Genomic DNA, 10,504 nt, shown 5'->3' with positions numbered 1-10,504 from the left:
GTCAAAACCGAACCAAAACCGAAAAACCGAATTTAGTTCAAAATCCAAACCGAACCGAACCCGAAAAACCGAAACCGATAAACCGAAACCGAACTTAAAAAACCAAAAAACCCGAACAAAACCGAAAAACCCGAAAAAAAAACCGAAAAAACCTGAAAAAAATAAATATAATATAAATATATATTTATATATGTGTATTTTATTTTATTTTATATATACTAATAGAATATTTATATATAATATAAAATTAATAATACATATAATATATATTATATAGTTGAATATATTAAAAGAATATATATATTATATATAATATAATATATTAAATTAATAGACTATATATATAATTCGGTTTTTCGGTTTTTCGGTTTTTTAAACCGAACCAAACCGAAAAACCGAAAAAATCGAACCGAATTTTAAAATTTCGGTTTGGATATTCGGTTTCCGATTTTTTTGCTCACCCCTACTAACGTTCATATGGTTCATTATTTATTGAATATAGTTTTTTACTACCGCTTAACGTTTAACACTAAAATTTGTTATATGATTAATGTATTTCAATAACATATCAAAATTACTTCATAACATACATTCATTTAGTTCATTATTTAGTGAATATAGTTCATTATTTACTCCGACAAGTTTTTATTGAATAAAAAAAATTATATAAAAATTATAAAAATAATAAATAATAAATAAATAAATAAATAAGTTTTTATTGAATAAACTATTAAATTAATTGTAAATTAATCCTAACTACAAGATTAAGAAAATGGAGGGCGCTAATTTGGTCTCTAGTTCGGTCTTTAAGAAGGGTTCGACATTGATCGCAACTCTAGTAGATTTTTAATCACAATAATAGATAAATAAATTTAATAATTCGAATTCAATATAAGAAATAATATAAATTTTAAAATATGCTTTGAAAATTTTCAAATATATATGTGCTGATTTTAATTTTACAAATTTTAAAATTAGATGTTAATTGTCACGATCCATCATTATCTGTTTTTATATATTAAATTACTCAACAAATCAAGGTTTATTACACGCTTTATCACATGTCATATATTTTAATAAAACTATTATTTATTAATTTTCAAGTTTAAGCATATATCCTAAAATTCTCATTATAAAATATTTTACATTTTATAATTATAACTAAATTTAATCACTGTCTATTGAATTGATTATATGTTAATTTTATTGTTAGTATTTGGATTAAATCAAAATTAAAATCAAAATCGAATGTAAATGTTTTAATCTGATAAAATTCCAGTTCAAATTAAGCGAGCTTGCCCCTAATCTTGATTCCCAAGTATAAGTATAGGGTTGGGTGAAAATAAGAGCGGTGAGAATTGATTACTAATTAGAAAGAATAATCATCAATTACGCGGTCCGACATATCATATTTATTGCATGACTAAAGACTCATTTTGGTCCTTAACATATTGCGATTTTTTTATTTTGGTCCAATACATTATTTTTTAAATTATTGGTCTCTCACAAATAAAAACGGGTCACATTTGGTCTATTTTGGAAGGTTCCGTCAAAAATTTGACGGTCAACGAATTTCAAACCTATTATGACTGAATTAACAAGTTATAATTAATTTATTTAATTTACCAGAAAATAAAATATACTATTATTCAACAAAAAAATATTATTCTCGTTGTTTTTCTTCCTCTCAAACTGAAATTAATGAAGCATCCCTCCTCCCGCAAGTCAGCGCTCCTCCTCTACCCCTTTCTGTCAATTTTACCGACCATCTTTTGCTGCCCTCATACCGACTCCAACGGGGCACTAACCGTGGCCGGCGTGTGAGCCAAAACTCTCTCTGTTTCACCACAGCCGCTACTTCGCCTCTCTTCTCGTCTGGTCCATCGTCGGCGTGTAGCGGTGAGGTGCCTCCCTCCTCTTTTCCCAGTTGCCCTCACACTCTCAACCTCACCGCAGCGCCTCTCGGACAGCCTAGTCGAAACCACCCCCGTCTTCGGTGAGTGGCGACACGCATTGTTGATCTCATTCCTCATCGCGAATCTGAGATGAAGCTCGACTGTGGCAGTTCATACGCCGTCGTGGCCTTCGTGCTTCAGCCGTGGGGTGCTGCCTACCGTCAGTCCCTAACTCCTCGCTGGTTCTCTCGCCATAGCCGCTGCTATTCGAACAGCCGACTCGCATCTTGGTCCGACAGCCCCAAACTTCGATTAAAGGTTCATTCTTAGCGACGGGGGATCCCCAAACTTGCGTGCTGACTTGATGGAAGATCAATTTTTGGAATACCCTATTTTCAATTTGAGGGAGAGAGCAGTGATGGGAATGAGAATTTTTTGGTAAATAATATATTTATATTTTTGGTAAATTAATTCATTTTAATTAATCCAGTTAAATTATGCATAATAAAATTATTTATTAACTTAATCTGGTCTAAATAGGTTTAAAATTCATTGATCGTCAAATTTTTGACGGAACCGTCCAAAATAGACCAAATGTGACCTGTTTTTATTTGTGAGGGACCGAATAATTTAAAAGATAATGTTTAGAACCAAAATAAAAAATCATAATATGTTAAGGATCAAAATGAACCTTTAGTCTTATTGCTTGTATTCGTGCACACTCTGCTTCAACTGGATTCAAGATTCAACAGAGAGGAGTGAGCGAGCTCACCAAAGCAACAATTTTTGAAACCTTAAATACAGCTATCAGCCTTCATTGACTCTGATTTAACTCTTTCAACACTTTCTTCCTCTTATAGCATCTTTAGAAAATATATATTATGTATTTATCTTTCTTAAAAACTGAAATATATCATTCTAAAAAAATACCTTCTAAAGAGAAAAAATATATAAAAAGGTAAATTATTTTTTTAAAAATAAAATAATAGTACAAAATGCATTAAAAAACGTAAAGTGTAATACCTTTTCAAATATCTTTCCCTTGGAGAAGAGTTTTTCATTAAAAGAAAACAAATATGGTAGTTATAAAATTTTACCTTTATATTGATAAGTAAATATAGTAATTATAAGATTTTACCTCTCTATTGATGGGGAGGTAAAAATACTTCTTGAAAATGAAAAAGGTTTAATACATTCTCTATTACCTCCTCCCTTGGAGAATGTTTTTTCATAAAAAAAAAATTAAATATGATAGTTATATCAGCATATACCTCTGTTGGGATTGAAAACAACTTTCTTGTCTCATCTCATCTTTGTCCGACAAATTGTTCTCCTTTCCATCTCAAAACTCCATCTTTTCTTGTGACTAAAAATGAAATCTTGTTTTGTTTTTCCGACCCCTCTTTTTTATTCATAGAATCTAAGACCGAAAACAATGGCTGCTTTTTAAGAGTAGTGTGAGGTTTTTTTTTTTTTTTAATTTAGTTGTGTAACAAAGTGGATTTTGTTTTATACCTGTGTTTTTGATGCAATGTCTTGTGGTTTAATTGAAGCATTGAGTTTTGGGGGGAGCTGTGGATTTTGTGTTTGAATTTACGAGAATGTCTGAATCCGAAGCCTCAGAAAATGATATAAATCTGAGGTCTTTGGCTCTGACTCCAACATGGTCCGTGGCTTCTGTTTTGACCATGTTTGTTTTTGTTTCACTGCTTGTGGAGCGATCAATTCACCAGTTGGGACTTGTGAGTTGCATTCTGTTTAATGTTGAAGTTCTTGCCTGTTTCTTGTTATACTTGTGTTATGCCATGTTTCTTGTTTTTTTTTGATAAATGCAGTATCTCTGTTTGATTTAAGGATACTCTGTTTCGATTTCTGTAATGGATGGTTTGGATTGTTAGGCTGTTTGGCTTTGTTGATGGAGACAATGGAGTATATGTTTGCTATTTCTTCTGAGTTTTGACTCATGAAATCGTCTGCACATTGTGGAAATATTTTATCTAGTAATTCAATATTACTTGATTTAAGTAAGTCAGTGGACATTGGTAGGAATGGCGACAAATTATTCGTGTATATAGCTCCTTACATAGATGCCCCCAGTTGTCCCTTAGTTTTGTTGTTATTACGAAATTCTTTGTGTTGCAGTAGTACTGGTAGTGTTATGCTTATTAAAAGGTACAGAAAAGTAGGAATGTATATATCTCCAACTTTGTTAGCAATCGTACATCCATGAGCTTACACATTCTTATAATTTAATTTTTAGTGGCTGAAGAAAACTGATCGGAAACCTTTGCTTGCCGCTGTTGAGAAAATGAAGGAAGGTAATGCGATGATTCATGCAATTCTGTATTGAGAGTCTTGTAGAATGGGAGCCGTTTGGTCTATGGAAAGCTTTTCTTTTGGTGGTTCCGTATTGTTGCAACATTGGTTCTTTTCCACTCCTTGCCTCACGTAGTGACACTGCTGCTACAGAGTTGATGCTTCTCGGGTTCATATCCCTTCTCCTCACTGCAAGTTCGAGCATTATATCAAACATTTGCATACCTTCGAAGTTCTATGACAGTGCATTTGCCCCATGCACAAAGAAAGAAGTTGATGAGGAAACCAAAGATTTACAGGAGCGTGGGCTTCTGATGACCTTCTTTGGTCATTGCTCACACAGGAGAATGTTGATGGATCTAAATAAGAATACTTGCTCAGAGGCATGTTATTGTAATAAAATCATGAGTCAAAATACACACTTATGTTTCTTTCCCATAGTTGTCATATGGTTTAATCTTTTTATATCTCTTTACAAACTTACAGAGTTTATGACCTCCCGTGCAGAACAGCGAACCGTTTGTGTCATATGAAGGACTCGAGCAGCTCCATAGGTTCATTTTTGTTATGGCGATTACACACGTATCTTACAGCTGCCTAACAATGTTGTTGGCAATTGGAAAGGTAGTACTTTGATGGTTCAGTGTATTTACTACTGAAATACCTATCAGGCTATTTTCATATATGGCATTTCTAAAAATATTTTTCGAATTTATTTCAATCCTTTTATCAAGTTAAGAGATTCCACTACGTATTTTCTATTATTTCAAAAGTTTATGAATATGACCTTGTTTGCCCCTTTAAGAGTTCTAATATTTGTTGCTCAACATTTCTACTAGATTCACAGTTGGAGAGCATGGGAGGATGAGGCTCACTTGGACAGGCATAACTCTTAAAGTGGTAAATACAAAGCAATTTGTTTATACCGCAATTGGACCTTGTAACTTATTTACTGTGACATCCGTTTTTCTCACTATGAATTCTTGAAATTATGCTTCTTTTGAATTTTAGTATCAGACATGGATTTTGAAGGAACTGAAAATAGCCCCTTAGTAAACTGCCAATGAAGGCTATAGACTAAAATGCTAACTTTATTTGAGGAGAGAGTTATACCAATGAAATATTTCACCCCATTCTGCTATCCTGTGCTTAAAATCTCAAGATTTGCCGAATTAACTTATCACCGTTTTGATTTGGCTCACACCTCAAGTAGGTAGCATATAGTCTGTGGTTAAAATGGATTCATGCTCTGGCTACTGGCTAGAAATGAATTTCTGTTGATAATTTCATATAAGCTTAAACTTTAGAGAGGAAAATCATTCAACGATAACTAGTAACTTCAATAAGAATTCTGATGTTCCTTGGAATCTTTTTTATATAATGGTAGCCAGTGAGTTTTGAGCAGATATGGTTTTTATGGCCTGGGTATTATAGCATGTTGCATGATTACCCCATCAAAAAACTTAGTGGAAAATCATGTAATATTTAATAACTATAATATTTTCCCTTCACATTATGATATCAGAATTTCTATATAACTTGAGCTCTTTGCCTCTAAATGCCTGTAAGTAATTTTCATATATTTTATACTCCCTCCGTCTCACCTCAAGTGAACGTGAGTTAAGAAAATGATATTTATTGAGTTAATAGGAGAAAGAATAAAGTAGAGAAGTAGAGAGAGAATAATGTAGGAGAGAGTAAAAGCTAAAAAGGAAATTGATCACTTGGGGCGACGAAAAATGGAATATCAATCACTTATAGTGGGACGGAGGGAGTAACTTTAATACTGGAACTCGAAGTGGAAGTGAACAAAAAGGATAATTCAACTAAGACTCATGCTCTGGGCATCACCGAGTCAGTAGCTTTAATATTTCCCTTTGCATTTTCACCTGTGCAGAAAAAACCAGAGCAATGACACTGCAGAGGCAATCAACTTTTGTGAGACTCCATACATCAACTCCTATGCAGAGGAACAACTTTTTCGTTTGGGTGGTAGGTTCACTGAGATCTTGCATGAGTAGATCAATATTGTTGCTGTCTAACATGGATTATGGTTATATCATAATCTTGAATGATTTAGTTAAGATATCTATTTGCACAAGGGAACTTTTCTTCATTTCACTCGCTAAATTCATATTGTCCATTCATTTACAAGTATTTGTTTTCAATAGTTGATGTTTTAAGATAATGCTCTATGAGAGGCTACACACAATATTCATCTGATTAGATAGTATTGATGCATATCCAGACGTGCTTCTTCCGCCAGTTTGGGAGTTCAGTTGCTCGTGCAGATTACCTTACCCTTCGATAAGGATTCATCACGGTACGTGAACATTAACTTCATGTCATTATTCTCTAAAGTGGAAAAACATGTACTGTATGATTCATGTTCAAAGCGTTGTTCTCCATGAAAAAGTTCCATCACTTCAATATTTGTTTCCAAACACAACGACAAGTCAGGACAATTTATTGCAAAATGATGTTGGGTTTTTAGGCTGCAGAAATTTCTGTCCTAACAGTTACTTGAATCCAGTGTATACACATAGGATGACTTATCTCGCAAACCTATAATTTAGAAACGCCTATATGCACGAATACTATTGACACTCATGAAAGCAATTATTATAGATGTCTCATACTTTGATCTCTTTGGCATTTCTTTTATATGCCATTTTCTTCGAAAGATGACATCTTATATAACCAATTTGTCAACTTTCCATACAAATATGCACCTCACAAATGCTGCTATGGATAGATAATTATTTTATCTCTATGTTTTCCCGTACATGGATTTGCCTTATGCCACTTTACTCTCCGTTGGATTTGCATCAATTTAAGTTTTGACTTGGACACATTAAGAGCATCTCCAATGCACGGATGTCCCACTCGGACATCCACTAGGACTTCCCTAAAACACCTCCTGCCATGTCACTAGGACTTCCCATCCCACTGCCACGTCACTAGGACTTCTCCTGCACAATCCGCCCTTCCCACTAGGACTTCCCGCAATAAAAAAAATCACAAATTCACAAATAAATCAATTTACGTTTACGGAAATAAAATTTCAACACGAATACGAACGGAAAAAATTAACAACTTCATTAAAAAAAACATACATGATTCGAAAAAAAAATTTACATAGTAATAAAACAAAAAAAATTAATCACATCAACGTCAACCCCTCCGCGTCCAAACCTCTTCGATAATAGCGTGCTGAAGTTCAACGAGCCGTATATATAGAGTTTTAAAAAAAAAAAAAATTAATACCGGACGTCACAATGGCGGACGTCCGCCCGCCCGTCGCCCGGACGCCCGAGGACATCCGACGTCCTTACGGGACGTCCGTATCCGAGTTGCTTCGTTACAATGGCGGACGTCCCGGTCGCCCGTCGCGGATGTCCGACCGGACGTCCGCCATTGGAGATGCTCTAAGCTTAGTGTTTACTTTTCTATTTCTCTTTTATGGCAGAACCACAACCTCACATCAACATATGATTTCCACAGCTACATGATTCGTTCTATGGAAGAAGAGTTTCAAAGGATAGTTGGTGTCAGGTGTGGAAAATGCTGACAATTGTCCTATTATTAAATGGTCAATAATTCTAACAATCTTCATACTCAAACATTATACTCATACTTCTTAAACTAAGGCAAAAGTTCTCTGCTAGATTGGCAGAATTCCAAGCTCCTATCATTTTCACTGACAGCGGAGCTAGAATAACTGAATTTAATGTTGATAAACTGTTAATAGTACTTTTTACGATTTATCATGTGCCAATAAATGAAGGATTAAGGGCACTTGCTCTCTAATTGTGTAATCTAATCCCAGAATTTTACTTCTAGTATGAGCTGGCCTGAGCTGTGTACGAATCTAATTAGTTAAAATCCGTTAAATATATGTGTTGCTCTATGATCATCGTGAAAGCTTTCTGACACACTCTTGTGGATTTTACAGCGCTCCACTCTGGGGATTCGTTGTAGCTTTTATGCTTTTCAATGTAAAAGGTTGGTTAGTTAAAAGCTCTCTCTCTCGGAAATGATGAGATTGACCATGTGTCATTTTCTGGTGAAACTACATTATCACTAGAGAAGATTGTCTATATTTTTTCAATACAACTCATTTACATGTGCAACATTGCAATCATATCCTGGTCCACTTCGCTTTCGGATACTCCTACCACCACTTTAGCAGTAATGTTTATGTTATGTGCCTTTCAATTGATTTCTTGTCCACGTATTTGATCTTCTTTCTTCAACTTTTTTTGCAGGATTCCCATCTTTACTTCTGGATTGCACTTATTCCTGTCACCGTAAGTTACACAACAGAAGCATATTTTATTATTGGATATATACTTGAGATTATGTGTCTTAGCTTAGGACTAGTTTTATGCTCAATAAGTTGCATACATAAATGGGAAAAAAATTTAGGAAATTTCTTTATTTAAATAGCAGATTGTGTTAAATTGCAGCTTGTTCTACTTGTTGGCACAAAGCTGCAACATATCATAAAAACCTTGGCACTAGAGAGTGCGGGAATAACTGGGAGTTTTAACTGACCTAAGTTTAGACCCCGAGATGAACTGTTTTGGTTCAAGAAGCCAGAGCTGTTGCTGACCTTGATTCATTTAGTCCTGTTCCAGGTTTGCTACTTCTATTGGATATTCACGTATGAGTTGTGCATGTCTGTAATGTCTGCGTGTTTCCTTCGAATCACCTAGTGGTGTATGTTATGCTCCCGTCAAAAAATAAATGTAACACTAATGATTTCTACATTAACGCTATTGCAGAATTCATTTGAGCTCACTTCATTCTTCTGGTTCTGGGTAATGTCCTCCATTCTTGCTTTGGTTAATTTTCTTTGTAGTCAAGAATATGATGTGAAAAGATCACGGGATTTTAATGAGCTTTGATATAAGTTCTCAAAGTTGGCATGCTCTGGAATTAATATTTTCGAGAAAGATATGTCTAGCATCAGGAGTCCAAATTCATCATTCATCAAACTATGGCTTTCCCACAAATGTCACAATTTGTTTACAATGGATACTTCGATGACTGAAGTGAAAGGTTGTGATATGCTTGAATTACAACATCGTGAATGAGGAAGTTGTGACGAATCTTTGTCTTACATTGCAGTGGCAGTTTGGCTACAAGTCTTGCTTCATAAGGAGCCACTTACTAGTATATTTACGAATATTTGTTGGGTACGCCTTAGGGTCACGTGCTGACTTCAACTTTTGCCAACCCCCGAAGAAAAACTAAGATTAAGATTCTGGTGTTTCTCCAGGTTTGCAGGGCAATTCTTGTGCAGCTACAGCACCCTACCTCTTTATGCATTAGTTACACAGGTGATACGAAGCTTCAATCCTCAATAACACGGACATGTGTATGTCTATGTTAGATTGCTCTCTTTTAATGTTTTGTTTATTTTCATTGTTTAGAAGGGGACGAACTACAAGGCAGCTCTGATCCCACGCAACATACGAGACACAATCCACGGATGGGGAAAGGCAGCTCGGAGGAGGAGAAAAATGGGCACTTTCACAGACGATTCAACCATCCACCCAGATACTAGCACGGTCATGTCAGTCGTGGAAGATGACCATCAGTTAATAGATAGTCCCCGATTCGCCCCTCAGTCAGCTACAGAAATCGAGCTGCAACAAACCACGGTTGCCATCAGCGATGATCAATCCCCACCATCTGCTAACGAGGGTTCAACTCTGGTTGGTACACCTCTCCTCCACTCTGCTTCTGTTTCTTCCCCGGTCTCGATCAGAGTTCTGCAAGAAATGGCCCCGAGATCTTCCTCCATGCCGCAGTAGTAATTATAGTTTGCTGTTAATACTTCTACAGGCAGTAGTGTAACATACACACTTTGGTAGATGAAAACAGATGTGAACATTGAGAACGTTGTTGTATCAGAATCTACAAATCCTATAGAGTGAGTGAATAAATACTAGCTTAGCATAAATGCCTCCTATCATTTTCCACCTCCAAAGAATTTTTGTTCTGTGTTTTCAAGTTTATGTTTAAGTTATAAATTCATTGTCAAACAACTCTCTAGCTCCGTTTTAATCCCAAGTAGTTTTAATATAATCGTAGTTGTTATTTCTACTCGTTCGTGTTATTTAGTGTTAGAAGAAATCACGGAAGATCACGATCAGAGGATATTGATTTATTCTATACCATAGTTAGAATATATCAAATCAATGTAATTATGCTAATTAGGTTTTCCTTATGTGGATACTCCTAATCTTATATAATCCTTGTATCTATGTAAATCAGTTGTAGTG

The 10,504-nt window shown here is 35.0% G+C and overlaps 1 pseudogene; it reads left to right on the top strand.

Moving 5' to 3' along the window:
- The first annotated feature begins 3,193 nt into the window (after nt 1-3,193).
- On the top strand, nt 3,194-10,182 carry LOC121785014 (annotated as a pseudogene).
- The last annotated feature ends 322 nt before the right edge of the window (nt 10,183-10,504 follow it).

This window comes from Salvia splendens, chromosome 21, assembly GCF_004379255.2.
Source record: "Salvia splendens isolate huo1 chromosome 21, SspV2, whole genome shotgun sequence".
NCBI lineage: Eukaryota > Viridiplantae > Streptophyta > Magnoliopsida > Lamiales > Lamiaceae > Salvia > Salvia splendens.
The sequence above is the reverse complement of the archived record's forward strand: the minus strand, read 5'-3'. Positions and strand labels throughout refer to the sequence as shown.